This window comes from Mirounga angustirostris, unplaced genomic scaffold, assembly GCF_029215605.1.
Source record: "Mirounga angustirostris isolate CCGP_5_RB_7025 unplaced genomic scaffold, mMirAng1.0.hap1 SCAF_3, whole genome shotgun sequence".
Lineage (NCBI taxonomy): Eukaryota > Metazoa > Chordata > Mammalia > Carnivora > Phocidae > Mirounga > Mirounga angustirostris.
In genome coordinates, this window is record NW_026991711.1 from 145,106,865 (window position 1) to 145,124,709 (window position 17,845).

The 17,845-nt window shown below is 35.0% G+C and overlaps 1 protein-coding gene and 1 long non-coding RNA gene across 2 annotated transcripts in view; one reads left to right on the plus strand and one right to left on the minus strand.

Annotated features, from left to right (window-relative positions):
- Nucleotides 1-17,845, minus strand: part of PDE1A (phosphodiesterase 1A) — a 237,086-nt gene that overhangs the window by 153,046 nt on the left and 66,195 nt on the right. The gene's annotated exons all lie outside the window — the stretch shown is intronic.
- Nucleotides 1-17,845, plus strand: part of LOC135363900 (uncharacterized) — a 55,020-nt gene that overhangs the window by 5,811 nt on the left and 31,364 nt on the right. The window contains exon 2 of the long non-coding RNA XR_010410239.1: nt 7,823-7,866. This is a non-coding gene — a long non-coding RNA (uncharacterized LOC135363900). The remainder of the gene's footprint in view (nt 1-7,822; nt 7,867-17,845) is intronic.

Sequence of the window (17,845 nt, forward strand, 5' to 3'; positions counted from 1 at the left end):
TCAGGAAACGACAGATGTTGGCGGGGATGCGGAGAAAGGGGAACCCTCCTCCACTGTTGGTGAAAATGCAAGCTGGTGCAGCCACTCTGGAAAACAGTGTGGAGGTTCCTCAAAAAGCTGAAAATAGAGCTACCCTATAACCCAGCAATTGCACTACTGGGTATTTACCCCAAAGATACAAATGTAGGGATCCAAAGGGGTATGTGCACCCCGATGTTTATAGCAGCAATGTCCACAATAGCCAAACTATGGAAAGATGTCCATCGACAGATGAATGGATAACGAAGATGTGGTGTATATATACAATAGAATATTATGCAGCCATCAAAAGGAATGAACTCTTGCCATTTGCAACAACATGGATGGAACTGGAGGGTATTATGCTGAGCGAAATAAGTCAATCAGAGAAAGACATGTACCATATGATCTCACTGATATGAGGAATTCTTAATCTCAGGAAACAAACTGAGGGTTGCTGGAGTGGTGGGGGTGAGAGGAATGGGGTGGCTGGGTTGATAGACATTGGGGAGGGTATGTGCTATGGTGAGCGCTGTGAATTGTGTAAGACTGATGAATCACAGACCTGTACCTCTGAAACAAATAATACATTATACGTTAAAAAAAAAAAAAGAAGAAAAAGAAGAAGATAGTCGGAAGGGAAAAATGAAGGGGGCAGTAATCAGAGGAAGAGATGAACCATGAGAAACTATGGACTCTGAGAAACAAACTGAGGGTTCTAGAGGGGAGGGGGGTGGGGGGATGTGTTAACCTGGTGATGGGTATTAAAGAGGGTATGTACTGAATGGAGCATTGGGTGTTATATGCAAACAGTGAATCATGGAACACTACATCAAAAACTAATGATGTAATGTATGGTGATTAACATAACATAATAAAATAAAAAAAATAGTCCCTTTGTCACAAGTTGGCTGCGAGAATTAAAATGAAATAAAAGTGTAAAGTACTTTAGAAGAGTACGTAGTAAATAGTAAATATATGTTAGGTGGTGTTTTCCTTACCTGGGGCCAGAGTCTGTTCCCTTTGCATTATATGCTATAGTGTAAGGAGCAAGACCTCCAAAGCAGGGAAAGATAGAAAGATTGTGAAATTCTACATGAAAAAAAAAATTCAAAAGAAAAAATACAGTAATACACTGTATGGAAAGAAAGAAAATCTACATGTTAAGAGTTTCACAGTTAATTTCACTGACATAGTATTTGAAATATATTTAGTTCATCACATCATAATACTGAGCTACATTAGATTTACCATCAAAATGGAAAAGTGTATATGGAATCTCTGACAGAATAATGAATAATTCTGTCATTTTCAAAGTCATAAAATTATTAATAACTTGAAGCTTTTGATAAATAACATGTCATTTTATCTCCTCAACTGTAAAAATTAGCTATTGGAGTCTAGAAATTAGCTTTCACCAGTGTTTTCACTTTTTAAAATAAGACAACAGGCCCAAAATAGAGTCTGTATGCTAAACCCCACATTACCAAACTGACACTTAATTACCGTTTCTGCCTCTCCCAGAAATGGAATCTTAAACCAGTCAATCAGGAATCACCTGATCAGCACTTGTAAAGTAGTCTCATAGACCCCCACCTGCCCTTAAGAGAAAGTGACTTTGCCACAACCAATCTGCTTTTTGCTGGTAGAACGTCCTCTGGAATTTAAGAGGTGAAGTAGAGCACAGAGTCTGGAGACCGGCCACATACAGCAACGGGGGAGGCCCTGAGAGTAAATGGGACCTCCAGGAAGTGCATACACTGAGTGAGATGACCAACAGTAGGATCCTACGGGGCAGGGGAAAGGGCCTTCCAACCTGGGTACTGATGAATGAAAAGCAGAGTATGGGAGAGAGTGATGCTAGAAGAGCCAAGAAACAAAAGCAAACAGAAGCTCATCAAAATGAGCTCCTGTTTTCCTTTCCCCAAACAATATGTTTTCATTCCTAATCTTAACAGGCCACCTATTCGAATAATTATTACAGGATAGAGTTTTGTCAAACTGACTAAATGCATTGTTGCTCCCTTTTAGGCAAAAAGCAGGATGATCCACTTCAGTGTGCTAAAGATACATACAGCTTTTTTTTTTTCCTTGAAGAAAATAAAGTGTGATAACCCATTATTGTCAGCAGTATCTATGGTAAAATATCAGACACTTGCCAAAGCCTTCCTCATCAATTTTGGTCCTCAAAGAGTTACCTGCCATTTGAAGTTCTAGAGCCTTTCTGTCTGTATCATATTTGAGGCTCAGTAATAATGTCTGTCCTTCTGGATCCTGCATTTTGTTATTGTCCTTCAACAGTACCTACACAATGTCAGCACATCTTGGACTGACTGAAGTATTCTAACACCATCATTTTAGAAGCAAGACTGCAGACAGGAGATAGTCATTCAAAGATATGACATCTGGATCTACTGAGTTCACCTTCTTTCGGTCTTGAATGGGGCAAGGGTAGAAGAGAGGGTACTGGAGCCAGAAACACCTGCTCTTGAACTCTGACTCTACCACTCAACGTTTAACACGGGGTTACATGGGCCTGTCAAGGTGTCAGTTTCCTCATCTGTAAAATAGGGGAAATACCACTCAGCTTATAAGCTTATAAGGAATTAAGGAAATGAGCACGTAAAATGCTTTTAATCAATGTTAGTTCACTTGAGCTAATATGAGAGAGTGCCTTTCTTGGTGATTTACCACTTAGAATAATAACTAGCATAAGCACCTACCCAATCAAAACCACCTTGCTCATCGCAGCAGTCCCTAGCACCATCCTAACTTTCTGCGAAGTGCATGGGTTTCTTTGTTACCAGGAGGCAAGGGTCTGAGATGACAGGCAGGTGAGTCATCTGTTTTTTCTTGCATGACTGCACCAATGGCAGTAAACAACATTTTAAAGGTAGCCAGACTGCATTTAATGCACTGTTTGAAACTCTTAACCTTGTTTTTATTTGATTCTTAGTGTCCTGCTGAAGAACATAAGTTTTCATTAAACTCTTTCTCATGGATTTGTGCTGGAGACATTATTATTCTCCATATGTCTATGGAAGAATAACTTTGCTTTAACCTCAAAGGCATATTTCCTTTTCTTTGAATCATTAGACAAAAGAAACCTTTATAGGATGTAGGAATGAGGCCTTCTTTGGTAAAACTAAAGGAGACACAAGAAACAGTTTTTTCCACTTGCCTAATAGATTGTGAAATCTTCCAGTGTAATTTGTATTTCTCAAAGAAGCACTTATCTTACCATGCTCCGTTTCATATTACTTTTCTATTTCTTAAGTCACCTGAGGAAATATTTAGTATAAATTAGATGTTTTTATCCATAAAATATCCTTGAATTTCCATTTTATAAATGAAAACATGGCAGTAAAAAAATCTAATCCTTAAAAAAACACTTTTAAAAGAGTGATCAAATTCAAACACAATCTAGATTCATTAAAATTAAATTTATTTATATGCAAACAATGAACCATGGAACACTACATCAAAAATGAATGATGTAATGTATGGTGATTAACATAATAATAATAAATAAATAATAAAATAAAATTGAGTTTATTTGATTTGAATAAGATGTTTTCATTAATAATACGTAATCGTGAATAATCATTAGAATGTAATTGTTTTGAAAAGTGACTCAATCCAATTTTCTGTGTCAAAACGCTCATATAAAAATACCCTCAAGTTCTACAACCTCTGTTCAGCCTTGGAGAATCTTGTGCATTTCTAGAGTTTGAACAATCAGAAATGATAAGGCAAGGGCTGATCCCTCTTTCAGGGAAAAGTAAATATTCTACTTCTATCTATGACAATGGTTCACAAAAGAGTTGAATCATAATCACTTGCAGAACTTTTTAAAAATATTAACGCTCTATGAGATTTTGACTGAGCCGGTCTACAACGTGTGGGTTTCATAACACATTTCACAATGCAATTATGCTTATGTTTTATGAAAGAAGGAAAGGTGCTTCATTCTCTAAAGTCCTAAACTGAATTTACTTGAGGTAGAGAGGGTGATAACCATATATTCATTATCCTACCTCATTGTAGAGATATAAACTTGCCACCAAGTAACCCTGATAAGGCAAGCTCCTATTTTTAGTTTGGGCATAGATCACTGAGATTATGCTATAAAATGCAACTTTTATTGAAGAACAATTTATGGGAGTTGTTGAATTATAATAAGGCCAAGGTAAATAGCAAAATGAAATATACACAGTCTGTAGGATTTACAGAACTGCCAAAAAAGTTGCAAAATAAGCAAATGGATGCTCTTAAGGCCATTTGTAACATATGCAACTTGTGTTTCCATTTGCTCTCAGACAAATTACATCAAATTTAAATGTTATTCTTCAGAAAGTCCGTTCAATAAAATGCCCCACCATAATTTCTGCATGGCTAATGTCTGCTCTCAACAATGAAGACCAGCTTGCTGTCAAAACTTTTAGAGAGGCTCCAAGTGGAATGAATTCTGATGAACAAAATTTCTGAAATCTATTTTGGTCCCCCAATCCCTGTTTTTCTTTTGACCATTAATCTAAGCCAAAAGCACCTTGTCTTATAAAAACTTACTTCATAAAATACCTCTTGTAAAACAGAAGAAAATGGAAATTTTGAAATTAGAAACAGAATACAAAAAAAGTAAAAGAAACAAAGAAAACAAGCAACTCCTTAACTAGATCTAGCATCTTTAGATGTTTAAGCAGAAAAAGTGGTTAAGGAAGTTTACCCTGAAAATTGTATGGTTATGTTATATACCATTAAAATAGCTAGATTGTCAGGGACAATAGCTAGCTTTTCTATGGCACTGATATTAAAACAGGAGGAAATTAACTAAAATCTGGGTACTAGAAATAACTTATTGATGATGAATATTTTCACATATCAAGTGGATTAATTGAAGAAAATTGTCTGCTTGTTTACTTCTACGTTAGATATCTTTTGGAATAACACAAAGATTATATTTCCTTGAAGCAGGAATAACACATAATAAAAAGTGGACTTCCCTTTAAGAAAAAGGGCAAAAACATATTCATGTTCTCCAGGGTTTTTTTGGTTTTTGTTTGTTTGTTTGTTTTCTGGGTTTTGGTTGTTTTTTTGTTTGTTTGTTTGTTTTATAAGAATCACAAGAGAAAATAATTTTTTAAATAAAGTTTTCAAAAGATAAAATTTCTCGGGGTGCCCGGGTGGCTTAGTCAGTTAGGCAGCCAACTCTGGATTTTGGCTTAGGTTGTGATCTCAGGGTCCTGGGATCAATCCTCGCCATTGTGCTCTGTGCTCAATAAGGAGTCTGATGAGGATTCTCTCTCTCTCCCTCTTCCTTTCCCCTCACTTCTGGGCTCTCTCTCTCTAAAATAAATAAATAAATCTTAAAAGATAAATTTTTTCTCTCCTGACACCCTAAAATACCTCTTAAATGTATACCAAATGTTACCATAAAAGGTTAACAAGTATCCAAAATGAGGTCAGTAACTCATTTTTCAATAAGAGCAGGCTCATCTCATACCCCCTGGTGTACAAATTATTAAATTTTTGAAATATAAGTACATATATTATCTGGTGAAACTATACCCCTATTTTATGTAATCTAATTCAAATTTCTAGCTATAAAAGATACAGAAATATATGTGGCTGTTACTCTTGCATATGTCCATCTTTTAATGACATCTTTGTAGATGTTGTCATTTCTATTTATCAGTGTGCACTCATGTGAGAACTCTACAATCTACCTTCTAGTTCCCCTCCCTGGAGATTCAGCAGCTCCAGAAACTCCATCCTGATCTAGTCAGATATTTCAATGTATGAGTATAAGATGTAGTTTTATCTTAGCCATTATGTAAACATAGCATAAGTCCTTACTTATAAAATTTCCTGTGTAATCACTGAATGAGCAACTCATAAGAGGAAAGTTTTAGTGTTTTACTGTGTTTATATGGGACATTTTCTTTGAAGAAACTCCAAATTTGGTATATTCTTTTCTTTAGTTTTCTGCTATATATTAGCAGAATTTGCTCCCAGTTGGTGCTGGGAATTGCTCACATTTGTTGATGAGAATTTGGTGTTTAATGTTTGCTTTATAGCTGTTAAATAAGCTTTTATGATTTGGCTGAGAACATTTCACTTCTTTCTTATTACACCTGACCAAACTTGGTAGCCAAATCAGGAACTTTTTTCAAAAATTCAGATGTGAAAAATGTCACTTGAACACTAAGTAGAATTATGCTTCATTTTCCTTTTAAAATACATGATAATCACCACCGAAATTGAATGATATGAAATAATTTAGTGTGGAACACACTTGCATTAGTATAAAATCAATAGACTCTTTAGTACTTATCACTAGAGACTCCAATGTGTTGTATTGAGGAGGCATTGAATGGAAAATAAGACAGTTTCCCTGTTCTTTAGAATTTTACACAGGATAAGGTGAGTATATATTATGTGTATGTGTACATGTAGGCATATGTTTATGTATATACACATGCAAATTTCACATTAAGAGTGAATGCAACTATTTTTTTTTTTATAATTAGACTATGGTACTGACACATTGTTTTATACACAAATAGACCCCAAATCCTCATTGGTTGATCACCTGGATGTTCTGTGTGAATCAATTCATCTATCTGGAGTGTGCATAGATCAATATACAATGTCATTGCCTGATACAGTCACAGGTATTGTCACAGCTCAGACTGTGTTATCTTTGTATTTTGATGGTTGTTTAACAGTAAAGTGGTAGCTCTAACTCCTGCCCATCCATTATAAACTAGAGTTAATACTTACCCTAATTATTCCCTGGCCAACTTCCAATCCTGACTGGTAGAAACAATTTCCTTAAATTATAATCTCTTTCAGTCTTAATTTTCAGCCTTACATCTAATCCAATCCAATCCAATCCAATCATTACAACCACCCAGCTCTCTTTGGCACCCAGATTGGTATTGAACTATCATGTAGCCAATGAACACTTCATGTTCATGGTATTTTCTTTATATTTCCATAATAGTTTGCAAGTATATTTTGATTTTGAATTATCAAGTAGACCTTAAACCTCACGGACCAGGACTGAAACATTTGACTTTCTATTTTCCATAGCAACTATTAGAATGTCCTACCCATTAAAGACACTTTATTTTTGAATGCATGATCATATATTGAGTGAATGGGAAGACAGTGGGGGAAGGAATTCAGAAGTGGGCTATGAAACTGCTGGTGGAGGAGTAAAAGCAGGACAGAAATCTCTCCTGGACCTAACATTTTGCTGTATACAGTAAACAGAATATAAACATTATAATAGGGAGTAAGGTTTTCTATATACTTAAACATTCTCTTTAGTATGTTAGTGAATAGAGCTATAACTGTGAATATAATAATGGCTATTCATCACTTCTTCTTTATATAATGGAGGACTGGGTAATTGAGAATTGTGCTTCTGAAGAGAATTTTAAAACCTTTCCAAAAATCAATATAGATATAATGAGATAGTAAAATATCTATGTCGATATATATATACATATGATCAAGATCCAGGAGAGAATGGGAATCTAGAAATGTGGGCTCATTTTCATAAAATACCCCTTTTTGGTGTGCCTGTATGGCTCAACCGGTTAAGTGTTTGACTCTTGATTTTGGCTCAGGTCAAGTTCTCAGGGTGGTGAGATTGAGCCCCACATCGGGCTCCATGCTGAGCATGGAGCCAGCTTAAGATACTCTCTCCACCTCTCCCCCTGCTCCTCCCCTGCCTGCATACTCTCTCTCTCTAAAATAAAATAAAAAATAAAATAAAATACCACTTTTATTCCAGAGGCTGATATGAAAAAGGTAGCTAAGAAGTTGAACTTCACATGGGTAAGTACACAAAAGTTTGAATTTAGGATCTATTATGGCTGAGGTCCTGCTAAGTCACTATGACCATCTTCACCAAATTTCGGCATGGATTCTGAAAGGGCTTCATTCTAGAAGTAACAATAGCAGAAATGTACCCAGCTTTGTAACAATAGCAGAACTGTACCCAGCTTTGAGTTATCTAGGTGGCCTAGATAAACTTGAACTATAAACTTATTTAAGGCAATTGCTAGAAATTCAGAAGCTTAGCAAACACAATTTAAAATACTTTTTGGAGGAAAATAAGATAAGCCTAAATCTCAAATTATTTCCAAATTAAATGTTCAAATTCTGCGTTTAGCAGATAATTCAACCAAAACACAAGGAGACAAGACCCCATGAGTGAAAACTAGCACAAATAACAAAAACAGAACCATATATACTCCAGATACTGGAATCAGCAAACAAACGCTATAAAACCAAGTAGATAAATACCAAATTGAAAATAACATCAGGAAGCTATAATACGTGACATGCGAGATTTTAAAAATTATTAAATGGAAATTCTAGAAGTGAAAAAAATACATTATTTATAATTAAGAAATCTATATGTTGGTTTAACAGCAGAATGGATGCTAACAAAGAGAGAATGAGTAAATTAGAAGTTAAATCAAAAGACTTTCCAGAATGAAGTAGAGAGAGACAAAAAGAGACAAAAGAGAAGAGACATAGAGAGCACAGTGTAAATATCTTAACATATTATATTTAGAGCCCAAGAAAGAGAAAAGGGAGAAAGAGAATGGGGTTAAAAATCATATTTGGGGATGTCATGATTTAGAGAATTAAAGAGATTCAAAGATTCAGGAAGAATGAAGAGTATCATGATAGTAAATATATGGATAAACCTAAGTGAACACTAACTGTATAAATAGTAAAACATCTGGTATGATTTATAGTATGTAGAATTAAAATATATTTAAAAAACAAATTAAAAAGGGAATAAATGAAGTTCAAGAAGTCTAATGCCTCGCATTTCTCAGAAGGCTAAAAGTATAAATTAACATTAGATTTTAATAAGTCAAGCATGAATGTTATAATTTCTAGGAAATCACTAAAAAGACTGGAAAGGGAATGTATATCTTTCAAACTAATACAAGGATTAAAAAAAAATGATAAATAATGCTGTGTTTAAAAGATGAATTAAGGGGCACCTGGGTGGCTCAGATGGTTAAGCGTCTGCCTTCGGCTCAGGTCATGATCCCAGGGTCCTGGGATCGAGCCTGCTTCTCCCTCACCCTCTACTGTTCCCCCAGCTTGACAGAGAGCAAATAAATAAATATTTATTGTCAAATAAATAAATAAAATCTGTCAAATAAATAAATAAAATCTTAAAAAAAAGACTTTCTTTCTTAAAAAAAATAAAAAATAAAAGATGAATTAAAGGAAACATAATAGGTAAAACAAAAAAAAAAAAGGCAAATTGTAGGTTGGCTGATTTAAACCAAAAATATATTAACAATTATACTAAATGTAAATAGACCAAGTAGACTAAAAATTAAATTCTCTTAAAAGAGATACATATAAAATATAAGCAAACAGAAAGATTAAAAATAAAATAATGGAAAGAGAACTGTCATGCAAATATTAACCAAGAAAAAACTGGTGTCACTAGATTAACATCAGACAAAATGAATTTAAAAGCAAAAATTACTGCTAGAGATATAGAGAATCACTACATAAATGTAGAAAATTCAATTCAGAATTTTTTTTAAATGTGTGCTCTTAATAGTATAACCTTAATATATATAAAACAAAGTAACAGAACTACAAACAGAAATAGACAAATCTACAATCATAGTGGGCTAGTTTGGAGGACCTCAGTAATTGAGAAAAAGTAGGAAATAAAAAGTAAATTCATTGAAGACCTGAACAAATCTTTTAACAAATTTGACCCAATGGGTATAGACCCTGCACTAAACTGCATCCAACACTGTACATAACAACTATAGAACACATATTCTTTTCAAGTTTATGGGAAGCATTTATGAAGTTGACAAAATACTGAATCATAAAGCAAATCTCAAAAAAATTTCAAAGACTTTAAAACATAGAGTGTAGGGTGCCTGGGTGGCTCAGTTGGTTAAGCGACTGCCTTCAGCTCAGGTCATGATCCTGGAGTCCCAGGATTGAGTCCCGCATCGGGCTCCCTGTTCAGCAGGGAGTCTGCTTCTCCCTCTGACCCTACCCTGTCTCATGCTCTATCTCATTCTCTCTCTCAAATAAATAAATAAAATCTTTAAAATAAATAAATAAATAAATAAAATAAAATAAAACATAGAGTGTGTTCCCTGTTCACAACATAATTATTACAGAAATCAACTAGAAAATCCCCCATATGCTTGGAAATTAAGAAATACATTTGTTATTGATCCATGGATCAAAGAAGATGTTATACAAGATATTTTTGAGCTGATTGATAAATCAAATACAACATATCAAAACAGTAGATGCAGATAAGACAAAACAGAGGAAAATGCATAGCATGAAATGTAGATATTAGGAAGGAAGAAAGATTAATAATTAATCAGGTAAGTATTCATTTTAAGAAATTAGAAAAAGAACAGCAAAGTAGCTATTGTTTTTCTCATATAGCTTATGGTTTGAAAGTGAAATTTTTAATACAGTAAACATCTTTATATGATCATAGCATGAGAAACAAAATCAGATAATATATCCTGGTTTATAAATTAATCTATTTAGTGCCTGTTGTGCAAGCTTATGGTTGGTATTCATTTGGCAAGTTTTTTTGGATGGAAACACAACACTATATCAATCAATCACTTTATGGTATATCTATAGTTTTTTAAATATGAAAGAGTTCTGAAGGTGTTCAGTATAATAACAGCATAGGCAGTAGACCTAATTACATGATCTTTTGAATTTTATCCTTTCAGAAACTAGTGCAGCATGTTTCTTATAATATATAAAACTAGAAAATATGTCATTACAATTGCCCCAACCTTTAAAAATTCTTACTCTTAAAAATTTTTACAGCCTAATTGACAGACTGGCATTTTACAAAGATTTACACCTTCAGACTATTGAAGTGTTTTTGTAATATACTTATCAAAATCATCATGATTAAATTGAGTATCAGAGTGGGAGAATTAGTATATTACCACTATGACTTCTCATTTTTAGGAATTAAAATATTAAATGTAATCTTTTACAAAAATACCCACAAACTATATTGAGTACTTCTCCTGAATTATATTACAACATGTAAGACATAGTAGTCATTTAATCAATGTTTTTGATCCTATCATTGAAATTTAACGAAAACCATTATTTACACCTTGCATCATACTATAAAAATATGCATATGAGGAAACTTTCAAATACGCAATAAAATATTTACAAAGAAAAAAGGGACAAAGCCTAAACAAAACAGAGAGATCAGCATACACAAACACATTCCATGCTTACTTGTACTATTCTTGGCAATGACTGCAAATTGGCTTCAATCTTCTTAGCTATTGTAACTTAATTATACATAATTTAATTGTCTCCAGACTGCACCACCCTGAATGTATAAATGAAATCACAGTCATACCTATGCCAACATTCTATATAGCTTTGCCCTCCACCTAAGGAGCTACCTAGAGCATTCTGAAGCTTCCTTGGGGCATTTCCTCCATCAGTATGTCTGGAAGCTGTAAATATATTATCTTCCCAATTCTGATAAGCACTGTGGTATTATTTCCTTCAGGCTCCCCACTGCAGCTCACTTGCTGTTGTTCTGGGCTCTTGACACTCACCTGGATGCCTTTTCTTCTTACACAGTAACTTCAATGGCCAAAATGTGGACAAAATTCTTTCCCTAATAAATCCTACAACACAACTGAGTTCAGGACTTAATACTAAATCAACCTCTACTAAAGATCAAAAAATAACTGAAACAAATTAGTAATTTACAACTAGCTACTTCATAAGGGAAACTGGTCTATATAGTGATAAAAGCATCCCCAAATCCATACCATTGTATATATAATCACTCAAAGAAACCTGTTGCTGCCTCTACTTCTTAAACACCTCTACTTCCTGCCATGGCCTCTGCTTTACAACGATGTGATCACGTTTGTGATTTTTCTCTGAACAAAGAAGTATTTGGCACCAAAGTTGTAATCACATCTTCACCTTTGCAAGATAAAAAACTACTCGCATGTCTAAAGTAATAGTGTTTGTAATTGTGTGTTGGGTTTTCTTTGTTTTTCTTTTCTTCTCTCTCTCTCACACACACACAAGATTTTAAAAACCTCAGGAGGACATGTATGTTATCCAGAGCCTCTGCAGCAAAAACCAGCTTGTTGCAAAGACAGGATACAGGAATGAGTACTTCATCCTGAAGTAATCATAGAAAACACATACAGGGGTGCCTGGGTGGCTCAGATGGCTAAGCGTCTGCCTTGGGCTCAAGTCATGATCCCAGGGTCCTGGGATTGAGCCCCATGTCGGGCTCCTGGCTCAGCGCGGAGCCTGCTTCTCCCTCTCCCTCTGCCTCTCTCCCTGCTCATGCTTTCTCTCTCTCTGTATCTCTGTGTCTCAAATGAATAAATAAAATCTTTGAAAAAAAAAAAAAAAGAAAACACTCTACATGCTTTATATCCGAATTTGGTGATCTCTGCCTTTTTCCCTTGGCTTTCTCTTAAGTGCTCTTGGGGTCAACCAGGGTATCCTTTATATGTTGATAGATCCCTGAATGTGGTTTTGGAGGTGGGAAGAAGTGACTGCTTTCAAAGAGTCATTACAATAGTCCTCCCCCACCCTTATCTGAGGAGAATACTTCCAAGACCCCCAGTGGGTGCCTGAAACCATGAATAGTACCAAACTGCACATATACTTTTTTCCCTATGCATACATACCTATGATAAAGTTCAATTTATAAAATAGGCACAGTAAGAGATTAACAACAATAGAATAGAATTATAATAATAGACAGAATAATTATAAAAATATACTGTAATAAAAGTTAAATAATCATGGTCTTTCTCAAAATATCTTCCTGTACTGTACTCACTTACCCCTCTTCTTGTGATGGTATGTGATGATAAAATGCCTACATGATGAGATGAAGTGAGGGGGAATGATGTAGGCACCGTGATGTAGCCTCAGGTTACTTTTGACCTGCTGACTATACATCAGGGGGATGATCATTTGCTTCCAGACTATGGTTGGCCATAGGTGACTGAAACTGTGGAAAGCAAAAATGTGGGCAAAGAGGGGACTACTGTGTTTAGGCTGATGACTAACACATTCATATCTTCAGCCCGGACCTCTCTGCTTCATCATCATCTCCACTTGGATATTTAATAGGCATCTCACACTTAATTTGTTCAAAAAATGAACTGCCAATATTTCCCCTTTCAGTTCTGATCCTTTCTCAGTTGTCCCCACCTCAGTTAACAGAGATGTCATTTTTCCAGATGCTCAGCCCACATAGCTTTAAGTATCTTTGGCTTTATCTTTCACTCACAACCCTATACCAAACCTAGCACCACCACTCTGAACACAATTTCTTGCCTATATTACACTGATAAATACTATCTATTGCTTTCTTTCTTCCCTTCCCATAAGTTTATTCTGAACAAGGCAACCAGAATGATCCTTTTTGAAAAAGTCAGCACTTGTCATTCCTCTGCCAAAAACCCTCCATGTCTCCCTTTCTCACTACAAATAAAAGCTGACCTCTTTAATGTGGCTTACAGGCTCTACATGATCTTGCTACTCCTTGGACACACAGGCATGCTTCTGTTTCAATTCTAAATGGTTGCTTTCTCTGCCTGGAATGCTCTCCCCCACATATCTGTGTGGCTTTATCCCCATCTGAAGTCTCAGCTCAAGCCTCTCTCAATACGACCACACTCACCACAGTTAAAGTCACCACCCACCCCAGCTCTCTCTTTTCACCTTATCTCCATCTTCTTTGTTTTATTTGGATGGAGTACTCCACCTTCTAATGTACTAAATTAATTTACTTATGCATCATGTTTATTATTTATCACTGTCTTCTGTAAACTAACCCTCTGCAAGGAGAAGGATATTTTTCTGCCTTGTTCAAGAGTCTAGAATAGTGTCTGACAAGCCCACAGCAGAAAATGAAAATATCTCTTAGAGGAATGAATGTGCTATCATCAGGTTTTTAGATCTATATGTCTTTTACAAAAGGATGACAAGCTAAGTCATCAAAGTTTGAATTTTCTAAAAACATCAGTATCTTTTGCATTTATTCATTTAGTTTAGTTTAGTTTAATCTAAAAAACTTAACTTTCTAAAATATGGTAGAACTAAAATTTCTATGAAAGGGTGAGTATATTTTACTATGGATACCAGATCAAAGAGGGTAAATTGGGGAATGAAATAGAGAAGGTAGAGAGAACAGTATTTATTGAATATCATGTCAGTAATTGTGTCAGAAATTTCATACTTTATTATGTTTTAATTTTTAAATCAAACATTTTACTTTTGAAAGTGTAATACATGTAATAGTACAATGTTCTAAAGGTGGAAAGTGGTATAGCATAAAGTCTCTCTCCCATCTGTGATACCTGGAAGGCACCCAGTTCCTCCACCTGGAGGGAAAGATTGTAACCATTTCTTCTAAAACCTTTTAGAGGTGATCAATGCACATACAAATGTATGCCTATTGATACATCTTTACACAACGGTAGTTCATCCCTGCCCTAAAAATGAGAAAATTAACTCAGAGTATTTAAATGGCCATCCCATGATCACTTGGAGAATAAATGGCAGAGCCTGCATCTGAGTGTGTCTTTTTGACCTTAATGCCCACACCAAGAAAAATCTCAAGTATTTCACCCCAAGACCTCTGAGAAAATTAACTTGTCCTCCATAGAAACATTTTTTCTTCATTGGGCAACTAGCTAAGAAGTAAACTATTAAGACCCTCTATTCTTTTCTGGGAAATTTTCTGAAGCCAAGTCTGAGATAAAGGTTTGTAAAGGCAGATCTGACTGTTAATGGTGACGTCTTCATCTATGTCAGAAAAAAAAAAGAAGGTAGCAAGAAGCTGAGTTTGCTTTTCCCTTCAGCCTAAATGTAAAAGCCATTAAAAATCAATGCTTGATTTAAATCTTGATAAAGAATTTTTAAAATTTATTTTTGTTTAAAAATATTTTGTTTAAAACTTCCGATATCCCTTTGATAAATAATTGGCCCTATCTCATGTTAATAATCCAAGGGGAAGGGAGGATGAACAGACACTACTAAAAAGAAAGCAGTTTCCCTCATTTTGACTATTAACCTAATTTAAAGTTGTAAACTCAGAAACTAATACTAAAACCTTTGGAGCCTGCAGTCTAATAGCTAATTTGTGCTGTGCTTCTGTTTAATTCATATATTCAGTTTCAATGTTAATGTATTAATGTATACCTCATACTATGCTGATGTAAAGCCAACTGGTATGTCTGTTATTTATTGGGGATCTACTACTTAGCTGTAAATCCAAATCTTTAAGAAAAATAATGTACCTGTTGAATTAAAGACTGCTTTTATATTCGTAGGCTTGAAGAAGCCAGTATGGGAAATGGCTATCCATTTCATTTTGCTAAAATTAGGTCTCCCCCATGATCTCCACTAATAACTTATTACTTCCTTTGCTTCTGATACAATCACAGATTGAAAACTTTGCTAACTGCAGCATGCATTCAGCCTTTGGAAAATTGTTTTTTATCCATCATGTAGTGAAACTCCCCAATACATACCAAGTGTCTAATTTAAGGCAGGTGCCATGTTAGAATACTGTACAATAAGAACAAATAGGGCATGTTCTCTATTCTCAAAGAGATTACAGTCTGGTGGGAAAGACAGGGATGCACATAAATAATTATAATGCAAAGCCATCAAAAAGAGATATAAACAAAGCACAATGAAAGCATAAAGGAGAGAATACTGATTTTAACAGAGAGGTTCAGAAATAGCTTCATGAAGGAGGGGCAAGAAAGCTGGAAATTAACAGATGTTTATGCTAGATGAGAGAAGAAGCATAAGTAAAAGGCATAGAGTTATGGTGATACATGGTCATCTTCAAAGGAAGCAAAAGTACTTCGATCGGGAAAAGACTGTTCATGCCAGCCACAGATGAAATGATACATTTAAGTTGTTTAGTACGCCTGGATATTTGAAGACATTATTGAATTCAAACTACCTCATACTATGCTGATGTAAAGCCAACTGGTATGTCTGTCATTTATTGGGGATCTACCACTTAGCTGTAAATCCAAATCTTTAAGAAAAATAATGTACCTGTTGAATTAAAAGACTGCTTTTATATTCATAGGCTTGAATAAGCCAGTATGGGAAAAAGCAGGAAGAGATCATTTCTCCATTCTATTAGTGTTGATAGAAATCTTCACGAACTCTGGCCACTTGTTAGACCTTTCTAGTAAGAAGGATCAAAGAGAAAAGGAGTAGACAGGGAAGGCGAATGAGGCCAATAAACATGTATAGACTACTTCAGTATTCTGTGGTCTCTGGCTTTGGAGGTATGCATTACTCATAGGAGTTGTCTCAGACCACCTAAAAGTAAGACCACAGGTTCCATAGAAGGGGGTTCCTCCTGTGTTTTCACATGGCTCAGGGGGAATTTTCTTCTCACATGGATTGGCTATTTTTTCCTCTCTTTGGCACATTTTACTGAGGTGTGTAGATCACATCTATCCAACTGACTCTTTGGACTCCACATTATCCTGTCCATTCCATTCTTTTCCATTTTTTTTTTTTTTAATCCAAAAAGCAGACCTTAGTTCCCCTTAGCTTTATGTCTAGCTATCCTCTCAGTTGTTGTCCTGGATCTCAAAATCTTACCTTGTGCCAGAGCTTTGGGTTACTACAGGCCTGGAAGTTTATTAAATCTTATTTTATATTTTAAGTTCAAATTGTTCTACACTTTTCCCTACTAAAACAGATTGAGCTCAATGATTCTGCCTGTGAATAGAGGAAAGAATTCAAGATAGAAAAGGCTGTGCAAAAGAGGTGGGATAGTTTAAATGCCTGTAAAAAGTGTTATTATAACACCAAAATAAACTAATCTGTTCTGATAAATGGTATATTAATAGGCATCTCCAATAAGGCGGTAGGTAGAATAAAATGTCATTGCTATGGTGATTTTAGTCTCAGGAGAATTGAAAATAACCCAAGTGAGTGTACAGACCAGACCTTTGACTGCTAAGTTTATTTAGTCAGAAAGCTCTTTGCTGTGGAGGCTAGGAGTAGTATTTCAATATACTAAAGTTCAGATTACAAAATGGAGCTCACTGAGAAAAAGGGTAGCCTCTGTGTGTGAACAATTTAATTTTCTAAAATATCACAAGTAAACAGGATAAACATAGAATATGTCTGAAAAAGACACACTTTCCATTTCTCTTTGCCAAAATCACATACTGGCCTCCAACTGAGCCAGTACAAGTCAGTAAAGTAATATGGTCATTGAGTCCATGGGATCTTAACTACAACAACAAGTTGAATGGAAAGCTTTTCAGTTACAGGCACTTATGCTTAGATTTCTGTCATGTTTTTTTATTGTTCTTGGTCAGAAACTAAGTTGGTAGAATTTTTAGTAGTGTTTATGACATTAAAAGGTACTTTAAATTTCTGCAAACCATTGATCTTCTGGTTAGGAAGATTAAGATTTGTCAAACTGCCTTCCTTTCCAAAGCCATAGACTTCTAGTCACAGTACTTAAACTGAAAATTAAAACACAAGCACAAATACACACACATAGACATTTCAAAAGAAAAGATATTTAAAGTCTCTGGAGGGTAACAGTAGGGGAATATTTTGTCATGTAAGATCATATAATGACAGGAGATTGGAATTTCAGACAAATTGCCTCATCCTAGAACTGCCTCAACTATCCAAAATGCTGAGAGAATGCTCAAACTAATGTTCAGCGCTAACAGAAAATATTTTTTAACCATTTTATGGA